The sequence below is a fragment of the Pseudophryne corroboree genome, chromosome 5 (genome assembly GCF_028390025.1).
Source record: "Pseudophryne corroboree isolate aPseCor3 chromosome 5, aPseCor3.hap2, whole genome shotgun sequence".
Classification (NCBI taxonomy): Eukaryota; Metazoa; Chordata; class Amphibia; order Anura; family Myobatrachidae; genus Pseudophryne; species Pseudophryne corroboree.
In genome coordinates, this window is record NC_086448.1 from 771,812,034 (window position 1) to 771,832,391 (window position 20,358).

The window sequence follows — 20,358 nt, forward strand, 5'->3', positions numbered from 1 at the left end:
AAGCATTTTGTTGCACCTGGGCCCACCGCTTGCTTGTTCCGCCACTGCTACCTAAGTTGCCCTCCCTCCAGTGTGTACTCCGAAAGAGTGTTTAGTGCAGCCGATCACCTTGTCAGCAATCGGCGTACGAGGTTACTTCCAGAAAATGTGGAGAAGATGATGTTCATCAAAATGAATTATAATCAATTCCTCCGTGGAGACATTCACCAGCAATTGCCTCCAGAAAGTACACAGGGATCTGAGATGGTGGATTCCAGTGAGGACGAATTAATAATCTGTGAGGAGGGGGATGTACACAGTGAAAGGGGTGAGGAATCGGAGGATGATGATGAGGAGGACATCTTGCCTCTGTAGAGCCAGTTTGTGCAAGGAGAGATTGTTTGCTTCTTTTTTTGGTGGGGGCCCAAACCAACCAGTCATTTCAGTCACAGTCGTGTGGCAGACTTTGTCGCTGAAATGATGGGTTCGTTAAAGTGTGCCTGTCCTGTTTATACAACATAAGGGTGGGTGGGAGGGCCCAAGGACAATTCCATCTTGCACCTCTTTTTTTCTTTCATTTTTCTTTGCATCATGTGCTGTTTGGGGGCTATTTTTTTGAAGTGCCATCCTGTCTGACACTGCAGTGCCACTCCTAGATGGTCCTGGTGTTTGTGTCGGCCACTTGTGTCGCTTAGCTTAGTCACACAGCGACATTGGTGCGCCTCTTTTTTTCTTTGCATCATGTGCTGTTTGGGGACTATTTTTTTGAAGTGCCATCCTGCCTGACACTGCAGTGCCACTCCTAGATGGGCCAGGTGTTTGTGTCGGCCACTTGTGTCGCTTAGCTTAGTCACACAGCGACCTTGGTGCGCCTCTTTTTTTCTTTGCATCATGTGCTGTTTGGGGACTATTTTTTTGAAGTGCCATCCTGCCTGACACTGCAGTGCCACTCCTAGATGGGCCAGGTGTTTGTGTCGGCCACTTGTGTCGCTTAGCTTAGCCATCCAACGACCTCGGTGCAAATTTTAGGACTAAAAATAATATTGTGAGGTGTGAGGTGTTCAGAATAGACTGGAAATGAGTGGAAATTATGGTTATTGAGGTTAATAATACTGTGGGATCAAAATGACCCCCAAATTCTATGATTTAAGCGTTTTTTTTTAGGGTTTTTTGAAAAAAAACACCCGAATCCAAAACACACCCGAATCCAACAAAAAATTTTCGGTGAGGTTTTGCCAAAACGCGTCCGAATCCAAAACACGGCCCCGGAACCGAATCCAAAACCAAAACACAAAACGCGAAAAATGTCCGGTGCACATCACTAGTTTATATGAGGTCGCTTATACTGTAGTATTTTACTATTAATCCAATAGGCAGGATTTAGTTCCACTAAAGTTTGATTATTTATTGTAATATATTATTTTGTTATTATTATTATTATGTCTCTTTCGTCCTCTATGCAGTTGCTCATGTATTTTGTTGCCAGTACTTTGTTGCCAATATTATGAGCAGTGAGAATTGGGTACTGTTTCCGTATCTCATGCATTGTAAAGGTAAACATGCTTGCTGCATTGTATCTTCCAGCTAGCCCAGTGCTTTGGTTACCACGGTGATGGGGGTGTGATGACGACACCATGGCCCGCCCTGGTTAGGTGAGTGGCCTGATGACGTCAAGTGCGACGTAGCCCCAAACGGGTGGGAGGTCCCGATACCGGCGTCTGGCGTCCAGGGGATGATTAACTTAAATAGGTGTTTTTAATGTTTGTAATGTCTGATGAAAGTGCCGTTACACGAATAAAGAGGCACTGAAACATTATTGTTAAACGCCTGACTACAGTGTGGATCATTGTACCCAAGAGTGCCGCAACTGGAGAGTGTGATTGACATGTTATGTGAGGGCACATGGGCCAGTATTGGGGTACAAGAAGAGCCGGACTGCACAAGGTTTTATATATATATATATATATATAATAATGAAGATTAAAAACATTAAAGGTGCAAAGAGTGTATCTGAAAAGATTCTTATCTATGTATGGAGGTCAGTCTAAGGAGCACCCAACACATTTCATCCAACAGGACTTCATTAAGGGTAGTCCTGTTGGATGAAACACGTTGGGTGCTCCCTAGACTGACCTCAGTGCAAAGATAAGAATCTTTTCAGATACACTCTCTGCACCTTGAATGTATTTAATATATATATATATATATATATATATATATATCAAACAAAACTTGCTTGAATCTTCACAGTAATGGTATGGGTGCCGGTTGGAAATAATTAATCATATAGTCCATGCCCTACCGGGCCACTGTTGATACAGGACAAAGCATGGTTAGCCAGCACACCAATCATATGCAATTTTTTTTAATGTTTAACTATTAAACATTTTTTGCATATTATTGGTGTGCTGGCTAGCCGTGATTTGTCCTGTACCAACAGTGGCCCGGGAGGGAATGGACTATATGATGATATATATATATATATATATATATTTATGATACTAGGACACACAGCACAGGATATTTGTGGTACAATACCATAAAGTCCATCTATTGAATCTGACTCCCTGAGAATCACATGCTGATTTTTTAAATTGATCTGGTTGGAAATTATAGGAATCATCTGTTCATTCTGATTCCATAAATATCCCACGCTTATCTTCCAGGACTGGCCAAATATACCCCTCTGTGAGAGACGAAACGCGTTGAGTTACAAGTTTTGTTGTGATGTGACCTCCAGTCTACAATCTTAGAAGAAGGAATTCGTGAAAGAAATATCTGTACACTTGCTCTTTTGTGGACCATCACTGGATGTTAGTGGTGGATGAAACGTTTTATGAACATTTATACCATTACAGTTTCAGATGTTTTTTTTTTATAAATTTCAATAAATTTGTATATCAGAACCTACTGATTGCTTTTTTAAATAAGATTATATTTGGACATTGTGCTATAACAGCCCCAAGCGCCAATTTCACTATTGTTGTATATATATATATATATCTTTTTGTCTTCTCTCTGCTCAATCCTTTTCTCTTTAAGGCTGGTTTTTTTTTTTTTTTTGCTGTCTTAAGTGGAAATCCATGTTTTTATTATAAATGTACAAAATTAATTGTCATTATTTATGTTTAAAAGAATGCTTTGATTGGTTATCAATCTAGTTCCTTTATGTATGACACCATTGGTCGCTGATGCCTGAATCCGTTGTTCTAATAAATATATATATATATATATATATATATATATACATACACACATACATACATACATACATACATACATACATACATATATATATACTACATCCTTGGTATGGCAAGACAGTGGATATTTGATATTAAACTTCTTATCTGAGTTCAAGCTAATGACTAAATCACCAGCTGTGCATATTTCTAAGGTGGTCATTCCGAGTTGTTCGCTCGCTAGCTACTTTTAGCAGAATTGCAAACACAAAGCCACCGCCCTCTGGGAGTGTATCTTAGCATAGCAGAATTGCTAACGAAAGATTAGCAATTCTGCTATTAAGTATTTCCTTGCAGTTTCTGAGTAGCTCCAGACCTACTCCTTGATTGCGATCACCTCAGTCCGTTGGTTTGACGTCACAAACACGCCCTGCGTTCGGCCAGCCACTCCCCTGTTTCTCCAGCCACTCCTGCGTTTTCTGCTGGCACTCCTGCGTTTTTTAGTTAGCACCCAGAAACACCCACTTCCTGTCAATCATTCTCCGATCAGCAGAGCGATTGAAAAGCTTTGTTCGCCTGTGAGTAAAATAGCATAGTTTTGTGTAAAATTGCTTAGCCCGTGCGCCCTGCAGTGCATACGCATGCGCAGAACTGCCGGATTTTAGCTTATTAGTAATTCTGCTAAAAATAGCAGCGAGCGAACAACTCGAAATGACCACCTAAATACATGATGATAATACTACTTCTGTGCCTTTTACCACAAAGTTACTATATCTGATATATATGTGGTATTACAAATTCTGGATACAGGTATGATAGTTTGCGAAAATTGCTACTTAAAAATAGACAAATAAAGATACTAGGGTCCCGAGTCCACCTGAGCCACAGTTCTGATCCAGACTCGGATCTCATGTCAAGGCCGAACATCCTCCTCCAGGAACTGGTGTATTTATAATGGGTGCAGTGTGTGCAGTGCACACATGGGCCCCTGGGGGTTCAGGGGCCCACACAGCACACCCTGCACCCATTGATTGAAATGCTTACCCTCCAGAGTCCCGCGGCGCAGCAGCAGCACTGCTGAAATCACTGGAAAAATGGTGCAGCAACATTTTCCCGTGATCACGCATGTGCAGTAGGAAAATCACTGGGAAAATGGCCACCGTGCCAATTTCCCAGAAATCTGCGCATGCACTGTAGACTCTGGGGACCCTAGTGCCCAGAGTTTATACAGCACTGCCGGCTAGAGAGGAGAAGGCCCATGTGGGGCCCAGCCGGAGCCTGCACATGGGCCTCCTCCTCTCTAGAAACGCCCCTGCCTCCAGGTGTTGGATTCTCATGGGACTTGGATTCTGTATAAGGCACCGCGGATGGAACTCAGCACCATTTCACTGATGCATTCTGCTGTTTGCTGTGCTGTACTTTGCTGTTTTGGCTGAGTTGTGTCTAGAGACTCCAGATTCAATAGTGGCTGTGCAGTGTATTGTGTCTGTGTATATAGGGGCATGCTACTCAGTGCTGTATGCTGCGCTGTACTCTGCTGTATTGGCTATGTTGTGTCCAGAGACTCCAGACTATTTGATAGCTTTGCTGTGTATAATGAGTGACTGTGTATATAGAGGCATGCTGCACAGTGCTGTATGCTGCACTGTGCTGGCTGTGCTGTATCCAGAGACTCCAGACTCAATAGTGGCTGTGCTGTGTATAGTGAGTGACTGTTTATATAGGGGTATGCCGAATACTGCTGTATTCTGTGATGTACTCTGCTGTATTGGCTGTGCTGTATCCAGAGACTCCAGACTCACAAGTGGCTGTGTTCTGCATAGTGACTGTGTATAGAGACACACTGCTGTATGCTGCATTGTACGCTGCTGTAAATTGTACTGTGTAGTGTGCTTTACCTTAGTGCGCTTTGTACACATATATAAGCCCTGTAAACCACAGAGTTTGAACCAAGTTGCAAGTTAACAAACAGAAACATTAATTATATATATATATACACATATGTAAACGAAAAAAAGGGATAAGGTGATTTTAAGCGACCTGTGGTGTCTAATATTAATAGGAGACTCAAAATTAAAAAAATGTATTTTAATAAATCTGGTAGGCACCAATAAAAACAAATAGAAAATAGCTCTATTACAAAGAGCCAGAAATATTACTAAGACTGTGTATAAGACATAAGTTATTATAAGATTAGTAATATAAATTAAAAATTAGACAAGAGAAAAACACGTCCTAAAAGTAGAAAATTGGACATAAAATCAGCATAAAAAGTATAAAAATAGAATTCTTAGCTTTTTAAGAAGGGGATGTATCATAGCACCCAACGCGTTTCGTCCTATCTGGACTTCATCAAGGGGTGACAAACAACTGGGACAGCTCATCTATTTATACCAGTACTAGTAAGGAAGTGATAGCTACATCACTTCCTGCCAATTAACCGGTGTCAGATTTCATACATTGTTTAAATATTTAAAAACATGGTAAGAGTATTCCCATAGCATAATGTGGCCAGGCTGAGCCAAACCGCTTTTTAAATAACTTATTTAATGTGTTTAAAGTTCTAAAAAACACTTTAGAAGTTCAGAGTCCCGGACTTCCGGTCCGGATCGCGGGTGACGTCACGTCCGCCCCACTTCCGGTATCCGGTATTCTTCACTGCGCATGCGCCGAGTGCGGGTCACGGACGGTCCGTGTCCGGCATCCATTGCGCATGCGCCTGTTCTCCCTTCTGATAGCAGTGGCTGGGAACGTGTGTGTTGTAGCGGTGGCCATCTTTCTGGAGTTCATTTCTTCAGACATTTAATTGTATAGTCTTGTGGTCGCGGCGGCCATTTTGGATCAGATTATTCATAATGGTATTTAGTGTATGACCGAAAAATAAAGGGAAACAAGTTTCAGAAGGAGATTATTGTGCAGGAGATTTTTGTGCAAACATTACGTATCCTTACTTAGGGCTAATGATATCTCAGGTCCCAAGTGTGGACATAAGTAAAACATCCAGTGCAATTAGATGTATTTCTGATAGTTGAAAAAAAGACACTGATATTTATAGTATAGTCAGGGTTAGTAGTGCTAATGTTTCTAGTCGTAAACCGGTGGTGAGTATAAAAATTGCCATTCCCCTATTGAAGATGGCGTAGTAGCAGACATATTTCATATCCAACATAGTGCAAGAGGTAGCATAGTAGCAAACCTATACAACAGCAAAAGAAGACACCTCCATTAGGACATCCGCCAACTAAAGGTATATTTAATCTATCAAGCCACACGTTAACAGAGTATGAAAGCTCACTACTGAGTAAAGGACTCTCTTATGCACCAACGAGAGGCATGAATAAGTTCGATGTCTTCATAGATTTAAATAAATTCGTAAGGAAGTTAACACTCAAGAGGCACTTTCTTAAAAAGGAAAATGCGGTCATTCGAAACTATGACCAATCCAAATCAGGACTGAAACCCACTTCAAAGTTTTACCCGTTAGAATCTAAGGGTCACAATGTGGGCATCTTTTATGATCTAGTGAAAAAAGATTTATGTGAAACTGAAATGGAGAGTATCAAGGAGAAGAATCTTACAAACAGAGAAACCAAGGCAATTAAAGAACTCCAGGATAATAAAAACATTGTTATAAAATCTGCTGACAAAGGGGGGGGGGGGTTGGTCATTATGGACCGGGAGGCATACGTTGCAGAAGCAAATAGACTTCTGGGGGATAGGACTTCGTACACCCCACTCCCAGGAGATCCAAAGGATGGTTTCATTGAGGAACTAAGAACCATACTTTTAAAAGCATTCAGATGCGAGATTTTAACTAAAGAAGAATATCAGTATCTGCTTAACTCCAACCCCACCACCCCCATATTCTACTTCCTGCCAAAGGTGCATAAATCCCTAACGAATCCCCCTGGGAGACCAATTGTGGCCGGGATAGACTCTTTGACATCACATTTGTCCGAATATGTGGATATTTTTCTAAGAAAACATGTGGTAAATCTGCCAGCGTACTTAAAAGACACAACATCTGTTCTCAACCTGATGGACTCATTTGAATGGAGAGACACCTATCGATGGATCACCATAGATGTCCAATCTCTCTACACCTGCATAGAACACGAGAAGGGTGTAGAGGCCTGTAACGAGTTCCTAAAGAAAGATGTCGAGATTACGGAGGAGCATAGAATCTTTTTATGTGAACTTATGAATTTTATCCTGAAAAGAAATAATTTTAAATTTTTAGATACATATTTTTTACAAATCTGTGGAACCGCCATGGGGACTATTTTCACGCCTAGTTTCGCAAACCTTTTCATGGGGAATTGGGAAAATGAATACATTTTTAAGGATCACCCATTCCAACAAAATATCGCATTTTATAAACGTTACATAGATGACATTTTACTTGTGTGGGACGGTGATGATATGAGTTTTAAAGAATTTTTTACTTATTTATCAAACAATTTAATGAATCTCCAATTCACTGCGAAAACTAGCACTGAGAAAATAGAATTCCTTGATCTGGTTCTGACACACACAGACAACGAGGTGATCACCAAAAACTACGTGAAGGAAGTAGATATGAACAGCTATGTACATTACCGAAGTAATCACAGCCAACAATGGAAGAACAACATCCCCTTTTCACAGTTCAATAGAATTGCTCGGAACTGCAAGGACACTGAAGATCGAGATCAACAACTACAGATATATACGGAAAGATTTAGAGAAAAAGGCTATCCTAATCATCTCCTGGAGGAAGCAAATTCGAAGGCCAAGAATTTGGAGAGGGAACAACTCCTGAAATACAAAGTAAAAGAAAAAAGAGATGACACAGTGCGCTTCATCACCACATACAGCAGACATGAAAAAATCATCAAAAAAACGAATAAGAAACACTGGAGTATCCTCCTTATGGATCCCATTTTAAAGGACTATCTCCCCAAGGATCCGTTAGTGGTATTTAAGAAGTCGCAAAACCTCAAAGATATTGTGGCACCAAGCATGCTGAGGAACCCGGAAGCACGATCAAACATGCCCAAATGTGTTGGGTGTTATAAATGCGGCCGCTGCAATATATGCCGCTACGTACACCCTAATAGGAAATCCTTCAAAAATACCAACGGATCAAAAGAGCACAAGATCAAACAATTCATCAACTGTAATACGGTGTCAGTAATTTATATGCTTGAGTGCTCATGTGGGATGAAGTATGTAGGGAAAACGAAAAGACCCTTAAAAATACGTATACAGGAACATATAAGAAACATAAAGAACAAAGTACTAACACATGCAGTACCCAAACACTTCCATGCTTGCCACAACTCGGATCCTGACGATCTAACCTTTAAGGGTATTGAACTAGTCTCATTGGGCGAGAGAGGCAGTGATATTTCCAACCGTTTATCAAAGAGAGAAATGTTCTGGATTTTTGAACTCAATACCATGCATCCAGAGGGCTTCAATGAAGGCTATGAAATAGCCCCCTTTCTGTAACGTAAGCCGATAACATTTATCTTTCCGTTTTAGGCCACCTGTCTCTATCTTCTGCAATTTCCACTTTTATTTACTACTTCTACCACGTTGCTATTACGATACCTCCAAAAACCACGCCAATACTACAGCCATACCACACTGGAGATGCCCAATTCCGTCCGACCTTGGAAGCCAAGCAGTGTCGGGCCCAACTAGTACATAGATGGGGAACCATCATGGAAGATTGGGTGCTGTAACTTTCTTGAGCAGGGTGCCAAGAGGTTCTTATAGTAACTAATATATCCTTTTATCACCGTACTATGGGAACTTCGGTGTAAATATGCTTTTAGATTTGAAAAAGTTTTTTTGGGAAAAAATTTTTTAAAAATAATTTTATACTATGCTACCTCTTGCACTATGTTGGATATGAAATATGTCTGCTACTACGCCATCTTCAATAGGGGAATGGCAATTTTTATACTCACCACCGGTTTACGACTAGAAACATTAGCACTACTAACCCTGACTATACTATAAATATCAGTGTCTTTTTTTCAACTATCAGAAATACATCTAATTGCACTGGATGTTTTAATTATGTCCACACTTGGGACCTGAGATATCATTAGCCCTAAGTAAGGATACGTAATGTTTGCACAAAAATCTCCTGCACAATAATCTCCTTCTGAAACTTGTTTCCCTTTATTTTTCGGTCATACACTAAATACCATTATGAATAATCTGATCCAAAATGGCCGCCGCGACCACAAGACTATACAATTAAATGTCTGAAGAAATGAACTCCAGAAAGATGGCCGCCGCTACAACACACACGTTCCCAGCCACTGCTATCAGAAGGGAGAACAGGCGCATGCGCAATGAAGAATACCGGATACCGGAAGTGGGGCGGACGTGACGTCACCCGCGATCCGGACCGGAAGTCCGGGACTCTGAACTTCTAAAGTGTTTTTTAGAACTTTAAACACATTAAATAAGTTATTTAAAAAGCGGTTTGGCTCAGCCTGGCCACATTATGCTATGGGAATACTCTTACCATGTTTTTAAATATTTAAACAATGTATGAAATCTGACACCGGTTAATTGGCAGGAAGTGATGTAGCTATCACTTCCTTACTAGTACTGGTATAAATAGATGAGCTGTCCCAGTTGTTTGTCACCCCTTGATGAAGTCCAGATAGGACGAAACGCGTTGGGTGCTATGATACATACCCTCTCAAAAAGCTAAGAATTCTATTTTTATACTTTTTATGCTGATTTTATGTCCAATTTTCTACTTTTAGGACGTGTTTTTCTCTTGTCTAATTTTTAATTTATATTACTAATCTTATAATAACTTATGTCTTATACACAGTCTTAGTAATATTTCTGGCTCTTTGTAATAGAGCTATTTTCTATTTGTTTTTATTGGTGCCTACCAGATTTATTAAAATACATTTTTTTAATTTTGAGTCTCCTATTAATATTAGACACCACAGGTCGCTTAAAATCACCTTATCCCTTTTTTTCGTTTACATTGTACATGAAGCACCTTACCAATGCTTCTTTCTTTAAGGTGTAGCTGACGCCCAAATAATACTAAGGGAGTGTCTAGAAAAAGGAGACTTATTTGTGTTTAAACAACCTGGACTACATTCTAGTATAAATTGGTATCGCAGTTAAGCGCCGATAAGCTTTCCCCCACCAATATATATACATATATATATATATATAGGATCAGTACGAATTACCGCCGGATGGAATCCCGATGGTCGGAATACCGACACCGGGATCCCGACCGGCACAATAATGACAGGGGGCGAGCGCAACGCAGCCCCTTGCGGGCTCGGCACACTAAGTTATTCTCCCTCTATGGGTGTCGTGGACACCCACAGAGGGAGAATATGTCGGGATTGTGCTGGTCGGGATCCCGGTGTTGGTATTCCGACTGCCGGGATTCCGTCCGGTGGGATCTTGACCGCATACTATATATATATATATATATATATATATGTTTGTATATATATATATATATATATATATGTTTGTATATATATATATATATATATATATATTAGTTGGCAACGATTAAAATTTCTAATCGCGATTAATCGCATGATTTTCTCAGATTAATCGCGATTGATCACATTGTTATGTGCAAAACTGGATCAGCAAAGTAGCTTTACACATAAATTGTTACAATGTTTCCGAATGGTGTAACAATATGTAACATTTAAGTAAGATAGTATCTCAGCCCTGAAAAGCCCAATGATGCAAATATAATTGATATATACTGTGAATTGATATATACCCAATGATGCCAATATAATTGATCTAAACAAATATAATTGATATATACTGTTCCTGGTAAAAAATAAATATAATGTTCACAAATGCCGGCCAGCAATATAGACTCCCTTAATGGGGAGATGACACATAGGCTCACAGTGCTTTAAATGGTGCCACATAGATACCTATAGTGCAGCTGCTTCCGTCCGAGGAGTTGTAGAACAATGATTAGCACAAACGTCCCCTATAGCAGGAGAACCAGTGCAGGTGGCTCAGATGGAGGTGCTGTAACAGCCTCCCGATGAGTAAGTGATCCTAATTTCCGTAAGCCGTTTTATGAAGCCGGTGCAAACGGCTCTGTGAAACAGGAAAGCCAAGGCAAGCGGCTCGGGTGGACGTGCTGTGAATGCTTTGCGGTGATGAGCATTCTGCAGTACCGCAATCTCCGTCTTACCGGTCGGTGCAGCCGGCTCTGGGATGGATTATTCAAACCACTCGGTGGTAGCTGGTAGATCCTGACTGTGTGGTGACTGAAAGGGGAATGGCGTCCCCGTATCCTGACGCGGTTCTCGACCACAAAGCCCAGTCGTTTCTTCAGAGGTTGATTGTCGGCGTTAAAATAATTATCGGCATTAATTAGTTAATGCGTTAACGCGATATTAATGCGTTAACTTGCCCAGCTCTAATATATATATATATATATATATATATATATATATGGAAAAATGGATAGATAGGGTTCGGCAGTGTATGAGAACATAAAGTAGTGCAGTGTATGAGAACATAAAGTAACTTATAGGATATTAAATGTCGACGGGTCAAAAAAAGTAATTTTTCATGATTTTTTTCATTGAAACCGACTTGTTCATACTTTACCATCCCAGTGGACCTGGAGGGGGAATATAATAGTGCACCAAGCGCAGCGAGGCACCATGCCTGAACCATTAGGAGCGCAGCGAGCCATGCGACGGGACAAGGTACACCTATACAGTGTCCATGTTGACCTATGTCGACATACACACCAATTTTCCCCCCAAAAAACCTCATGTCGACTTTTTGACATTTTAAATGTTGGTATTTTGACCGTTTCGACATTTTAAATGTCGGTATTTTGACCATGTCGGTATTTTGACCTTGTCTGTATTTTCACCATCAGTCAATTGTTGTTGGGATTTTGAGTGTAGGTAAATCATACTGATCCCCTTTGTACTACTGTCCTGCATGACTTTCATATAACAAAAAAAGTTGTTTGTTTTCCTGTGAGGGGCTAATTGGTTTTATTTTTTCCTGTCGGGGGCCAATGTATTTTATTTTTTCCTGTCAGGAGCCAATGTATTTTATTTTTTACTCTTGGGGCAAATGTATTTTTTTTTTTTCTGTGGAGGCTAATGTGAACTTTTTTTCCTGTCTGGGGCTAAAGATGCACAATCATGATTATAGCTCCTGTAAACACAGAGTGGACATCTAAGTCCTTGCGCTTTCGGATGCATGTATGTTCACCAGGGAAGGGCACTGTAATGGCATTAGCTTAAAGTCCCAGAAGCAACTGCAGCAAAAGATGCAAGGAAGGCCGCTACTGCATCCAACTCTAAATCAGACCCTACGAGGAGAGATCCTACCAACCCTTGACACACCCCACTCTCTTAACAGACCCTTCCCCCACCATGGCTGCTTCCATAAATTTCCCGGTCTGGTTTCCCATTCCAATCTTCCCCATCACAGTCCCACTTTTTTATGTTCAGAGATACTTATTCTTTTATCCATTCAATAATGTAACATTTCTATTCAAAATAACTTTCTTATGTAATCCAATAGTTTTAATTTAAATAACCTATTTTATTGGGGACTACCTAAACCTGGGGTGAATGAGGGTTTTAGTAACTTATTAGTGAGCTTTACTAAATGCTAAGCTGCTGGACAGATTCTAGGCATTGGAACCATTAATCAGGTCATCATTTAATGCCAGGACCATGTGTAACATTGCAGGGAACTAGTGATTTATTTTGCATTGAAAGTGGTTCCATGTAAACATACATCTTCATTAACTCTACCCCAGTGACCCTGGAACACACAGGCTGCTCACTGTTTTGGATGTTAGCTTGTAACAAACAAGAATTTGGTGCGATATGGGGGTGGGGTGAGGGGATCAATTTTGCCCTGTAACAAAGCATGCAGTTAATAATAAATGTTGTCATTCAGGTTTCCGTTACAATTTAACTTACACCTTGCACAGTACTATATGTAAGATATTCTTTTCAGTTTATTATTGTTAAAAAATATGCAGTATTTAAAGAAGCGAATCATGTTACCTTATCATGTCAAGCTGAATCGTGTATTATATTACTTTGTATGTATTTTTTAGTTACATGAAAGTCATGCAGGACAGAAGTACAAAGGGACATATTACACAAAAAGTCTACATTAAAAAGTAATACAATATTGTATATGTGTGTATTCTAGAACTGAAATTTAGCAATTATTTAACGGTGTGCGCCGGACCATTTTTGCCGAATTTGGATTTGGCGCTGATTCACCATTCGGTTTTGGATTTACCAAACTGTCATGACTGGTTTTGGATTTGCATTTTCTTTCAAACACTTACACAAAAAAGCTAAAATCACATAATTTAGGCCCTTTTTTGTTCCTAGAGTATTATTAACCTCAATAACAATAATTTACAGTAACTTACAGTCAATTGTGACCACCTCATAGCTCACATATTGTTTCCACCAAAATTGGCCAAAAACTGCAGCAAGCTGACTGGTTCCTAAGTCACAGAGGAGTGGCACAAACACACGGCAGTTTATAGCACATCTATGAAACATTGCCACAGCTTACTGGGGTACAGTGCACAGAACAGTACAAACAATACATCTATATATTTATTTCTTTTTTAAACTTGCAGCTCAGTTCAAACTGCATGGAGTCACAGGGCTTATAGATGCACATGAACAAAGTGCACTAGCGTAAAGCACAACAAACAGTATAAACAATAGAACTAATTTTTATATATCATTTTTTATTTTTCCATTTTTTTTTATTGCAGCTTGGTTCACTATGTGCATCACAGGGCATGTAGATGCTTGTGGACAAAGCACACTAGGTTAAAGCACACCAAACAGTACAAACAATAGAGATTTTTAATTTTATTTTTTAACTATATATATATATTTTTTTTTCTATATTTTAATTTGCAGCTCGGTTCAAACTCTGTGGATAACAGGGCCTATAGATACATGTGAACAAAGCTCTCTAGCGTAAAGTGCACCAAACAGTGCATGCTATATATATATATATATATGTAGGAAAAAAAGGGGGGAGGTATGATCTCAGTAATTATTAAATTAAATGATTTAAAAAGAAATTAAAAATACCATAAACAAAACACACATAACCTCAATAGAGGTGTCTGCCAAGCCCTAAGGATGTAGTGCCGGTATCGCACTGCTGAAACGTATGGAAAAATGGATAGATAGGGTTCGGTGCTCAGTGTTGCTAAGAAATGGTTAAAAGCCAAAATAGAGATGTATAAAAAATATTTAATATGAGAGTTAAAAAGTTACACAATATACATAAAAAACATAAAAAATACATATGGACCAAAATATTAAAAGGATAAGGAGATCAACTTAGCTTTAGAAAACAGCAGGGGGTTAGTGCAGGAAACCCAACGCGTTTCATCTCATCAGACTTCTTCAGAGGGTAGGGACACAATGATCCTTCCTGTCTATTTATAGCCAGACTACTTAGTAAAGGGGTTGTGACATCACAAATGGTCACATGATGCAATTAAAGTGTTACAGGTTTTTAAAGTACTTTCTAGTGCAGTGTATGAGAACATAAAGTAACATATAGTGATGTAGGCTGACCATTAGAGCAAATTCAGTGGTTTCATAAGGCATAAAAGAGTCACAGGCACTCTAAAGTCCAGAAATACGGTGTAGTAGCGGCATTTCCGCCACACTTCCGGTAACAGGTGTCGCATCTTCGTCATGTCCACCCCACTTCCGGTCCGCGTCTGCGCATGCGCCCGCGGCGGCTCCTGGCTCCTAGGAGATCATCTGTGTTTGCGTCTACAGCTGTCCCCGGCGGGTGTCATAGTGTGCAGGAGGGTTCTGTCTCCAGGGATTAGTAAGGCGGCGGCCATCTTTGCTGGGGTTAAGACCATTGAGTTCCATAGTGCGGCGGCCATCTTTTAGTAGTTCTTTCAGACCTGAATGTATTCTAGGCCCAGTCCGTGTCCATGACAGCGATCCCATAAATAAAGAAAAAAGAAATGGTAATATCCCTGGAGATTTTAAGCTCCTTTACATACATTTATTTTAATATTGCACTATCACTTTACCTAATAAAACGAGAAGCATACTGATTTTTATAGTTTGTGCTGAAAATTGTAAAAAAAACCCCGTTCTGAATGCCAGTAAATAACACTGCTGCTGGGATATTACCATTTCTTTTTTCTTTATTTATGGGATCGTTGTCATGGACATGGACTGGGCCTAGAATACATTCAGGTCTGAAAGAACTACTAAAAGATGGCCGCTACACTATGAAACACAGATGATCTCCTAGGAGCCGGGAGCCGCAGCGGGCGCATGCGCAGACGCGGACCGGAAGTGGGGCGGACATGATGAAGACGCGACACCCGTTACCGGAAGTGAGGCGGAAATGCCGCTACTACACCGTATTTCTGGACTTTAGAGTGCCTGTGACTCTTTTATGCCTTATGAAACCACTGAATTTGCTCTAATGGTCAGCCTACATCACTATATGTTACTTTATGTTCTCATACACTGCACTACTTTATGTTCTCATTGTGTAACTTTTTAACTCTCATATTAAATATTTTTTATACATCTCTATTTTGGCTTTTAACCATTTCTTAGCAACACTGAGCACCGAACACTATCTATCCATTTTTCCATACGTTTCAGCAGTGCAATACCGGCACTACATCCTTAGGGCTTGGCAGACACCTCTATTGAGGTTATGTGTGTTTTGTTTATGGTATTTTTAATTTCTTTTTAAATTATTTAATTTAATAATTACTGAGATCATACCTCCCCCTTTTTTTCCTATATATATATATATATATATATATAGCATGCACTGTTTGGTGCACTTTACGCTAGAGAGCTTTGTTCACATGTATCTATAGGCCCTGTTATCCACAGAGTTTGAACCGAGCTGCAAACTAAAATATAGAAAAAAATATATATATATAGTTAAAAAATAAAATTAAAAATCTCTATTGTTTGTACTGTTTGGTGTGCTTTAACCTAGTGTGCTTTGTCCACAAGCATCTACATGCCCTGTGATGCACATAGTGAACCAAGCTGCAATTAAAAAAAAATGGAAAAATAAAAAATGATATATAAAAATTAGTTCTATTGTTTATACTGTTTGTTGTGCTTTACGCTAGTGCACTTTGTTCATGTGCATCTATAAGCCCTGTGACTCCATGCAGTTAGAACTGAGCTGCAAGTTTAAAAAAGAAATAAATATATAGATGTATTGTTTGTACTGTTCTGTGCACTGTACCCCAGTAAGCTGTGGCAATGTTTCATAGATGTGCTATAAACTGCCGTGTGTTTGTGCCACTCCTCTGTGACTTAGGAACCAGTCAGCTTGCTGCAGTTTTTGGCCAATTTTGGTGGAAACAATATGTGAGCTATGAGGTGGTCACAATTGACTGTAAGTTACTGTAAATTATTGTTATTGAGGTTAATAATACTCTAGGAACAAAAAAGGGCCTAAATTATGTGATTTTAGCTTTTTTGTGTAAGTGTTTGAAAGAAAATGCAAATCCAAAACCAGTCATGACAGTTTGGTAAATCCAAAACCGAATGGTGAATCAGCGCCAAATCCAAATTCGGCAAAAATGGTCCGGCGCACACCGTAAAATAATTGCTAAATTTCAGTTCTAGAATACACACATATACAATATTGTATTACTTTTTAATGTAGACTTTTTGTGTAATATGTCCCTTTGTACTACTGTCCTGCATGACTTTCATGTAACTAAAAAATACATACAAAGTAATATAATACACGATTCAGCTTGACATGATAAGGTAACATGATTCGCTTCTTTAAATACTGCATATTTTTAAACAATAATAAACTGAAAAGAATATCTTACATATAGTACTGTGCAAGGTGTAAGTTAAATTGTAACGGAAACCTGAATGACAACATTTATTATTAACTGCATGCCTTGTTACAGGGCAAAATTGATCCCCTCACCCCACCCCCATATCGCACCAAATTCTTGTTTGTTACAAGCTAACATCCAAAACAATGAGCAGCCTGTGTGTTCCAGGGTCACTGGGGTAGAGTTAATGAAGATGTATGTTTACATGGAACCACTTTCAATGCAAAATAAATCACTAGTTCCCTGCAATGTTACACATGGTCCTGGCATTAAATGATGACCTGATTAATGGTTCCAATGCCTAGAATCTGTCCAGCAGCTTAGTATTTAGTAAAGCTCACTAATAAGTTACTAAAACCCTCATTCACCCCAGGTTTAGGTAGTCCCCAATAAAATAGGTTATTTAAATTAAAACTATTGGATTACATAAGAAAGTTATTTTGAATAGAAATGTTACATTATTGAATGGATAAAAGAATAAGTACCTCTGAACATAAAAAAGTGGGACTGTGATGGGGAAGATTGGAATGGGAAACCAGACCGGGAAATTTATGGAAGCAGCCATGGTGGGGGAAGGGTCTGTTAAGAGAGTGGGGTGTGTCAAGGGTTGGTAGGATCTCTCCTCGTAGGGTCTGATTTAGAGTTGGATGCAGTAGCGGCCTTCCTTGCATCTTTTGCTGCAGTTGCTTCTTGGACTTTAAGCTAATGCCATTACAGTGCCCTTCCCTGGTGAACATACATGCATCCGAAAGCGCAAGGACTTAGATGTCCACTCTGTGTTTACAGGAGCTATAATCATGATTGTGCATCTTTAGCCCCAGACAGGAAAAAAGTTCACATTAGCCTCCACAGAAAAAAAATATATATACATTTGCCCCAAGAGTAAAAAATAGAATACATTGGCTCCTGACAGGAAAAAATAAAATACATTGGCCCCCGACAGGAAAAAATAAAACCAATTAGCCCCTCACAGGAAAACAAACAACTTTTTTTGTTATATGAAAGTCATGCAGGACAGTAGTACAAAGGGGATCAGTATGATTTACCTACACTCAAAATCCCAACAACAATTGACTGATGGTGAAAATACAGACAAGGTCAAAATACCGACATGGTCAAAATACCGACATTTAAAATGTCGAAACGGTCAAAATACCAACATTTAAAATGTCAAAAAGTCGACATGAGGTTTTTTGGGGGGAAAATTGGTGTGTATGTCGACATAGGTCAACATGGACACTGTATAGGTGTACCTTGTCCCGTCGCATGGCTCGCTGCGCTCCTAATGGTTCAGGCATGGTGCCTCGCTGCGCTTGGTACACTATTATATTCCCCCTCCAGGTCCACTGGGATGGTAAAGTATGAACAAGTCGGTTTCAATGAAAAAAATCATGAAAAATTACTTTTTTTGACCTGTCGACATTTTAAATGTCTGTATTTTGACAGTGTCGACATTTTTAATGCCGCTATTTGACCACATCTGTATTCTGACCTTGTTGGTATTTTGACCATCGATCAATGGTTGTTGGTATTTTGACCGTCGGGATTTTGATTGTAGGTAAATTGACTGCATCCCTTACAAAGGTTTGGGATGTAGTCGAAAGTTTTAAAATAACAATGTCAACATTTAATATGTCGACACTACAATGCCGACAGTTATGATGTCAACATTGTTAAAATGTTGACAGACAACTTGTCGATATTCTCAGAATGTCGACAGGTAAAATTCAACATAATCATAATATCGACATTATTATTAGACTGTGGATGGGAGGGTTATGGTTAGTGCGCCCAAGGCGGCCGCCCCACCTGGAACCCTTTGTGGATGGAATATATAACCCATGGAAGTTCTTACCCAAAATGCCTGCACCCTGCATTCTTATTGTGCACTCTAGGTTTTCTTTTTACTTCTGTATTGCTGTATTAATCTTTGTGCTATGGGGGTCATTCCAAGTTGATCGCTCGCTATGGATTTTTGCAGCGCAGCGATTATGGCAGAATGGGGCTAATCTGTGCATGCATATGTACCGCAATGCGCAGGCGCGTCGTACAAGTACAAAGAGCTTTGTGGTTTTACACAGGTTCTAGCGACGCTTCCAGTTGCAATGGCGGACGCAAGGAGATTGACAGGAAGTGTGAGTTTCTGGGTGTCAACGGACCGTTTTCTGGGAGTGTTTGGAAAGATGCAGGCGTGGCCAGGCGTTTGCTGGGTGGGTATCTGACGTCAATACCGGGACCTTCGTCGCAGCAATCATCGCACAGAATAAGTAACTACAGGGCTGGTCTTGTTCTGCACAAAATGCTGGGCTGCACAGGCGTTCGCACTCCTGCAAAGCAAAAATACATTCCCCTGTGGGTGGCGACTATGCATTTGCATGGCTGCTAAAAGTAGCTAGCGAGCGATCAACTCGGAATGAGGGCCATTGCACCTGGAGTCCTGTTGGAGAAAGTGCGCTATATAAATTCTATTATTATTATTATTATTAAGAGGCTATGAATGGGAGGGCTATGGTTAGGCTGCATGAGAGGTTAGGGTTAAACGCTAGATGGACGGTTAGGGTTAGAGACAGGGAATAATACTTACCGGAGTGCAGGAGGACAGCGGGTCTCACCTGGAAGTCACATGAGCCGTGGAACCTGGAAGCCACGCCGGGGTCACTGCAGCCATCTGGAGCAAGTAAGACACCGCTGGCCCACCAGAACGAAACGTCGCCTTACTATTATGTTGACATTTCATCACTGTTTACATGATGAATGTCGACATGCTCAATGTTGACATTGTGACCATATCAACATTTTCTTCTCGACATAATGTGTTGGGACCCCACGCCATTTTGTTTTGTTTTAATTGTAACCCATTTTAAACATATCAAACAAAGCCTGCACAGATGATAGAGCAGAGCTTCCGCTGCGCCACAGATTGACAGCAGGTTTGCCGTTGGATCTGCTGCGGAATAGGGAGTTGAACTCCAGTGGATATCGACGATGTATTACAAATGGCAGTCAAAAAAACAATGCATAGTACTGTAAATAATGTTTTTTTTATGACTGCCATACGCCATCGAAGCCTGTCAGTTTCATTCCAATGGCAAAACAGATTTGGAGTAAATGTATCCCTGAAACATAACCATGGTGGTCATTCCGAGTTGGGCCCTCATTCCGAGTTGTTCGCTCGCAAGCTGCTTTTAGCAGCATTGCACACGCTAAGCCGCCGCCTACTGGGAGTGAATCTTAGCTTAGCAAAATTGCGAACGAAAGATTCTCAAAATTGCGAATAGAAATTTC

General features: G+C 40.1%; 1 pseudogene; it reads left to right on the forward strand.

Moving 5' to 3' along the window:
• Positions 1 to 8,774: 8,774 nt before the first annotated feature.
• On the forward strand, positions 8,775 to 8,893 carry LOC134930187 (5S ribosomal RNA; annotated as a pseudogene).
• Positions 8,894 to 20,358: the final 11,465 nt, after the last annotated feature.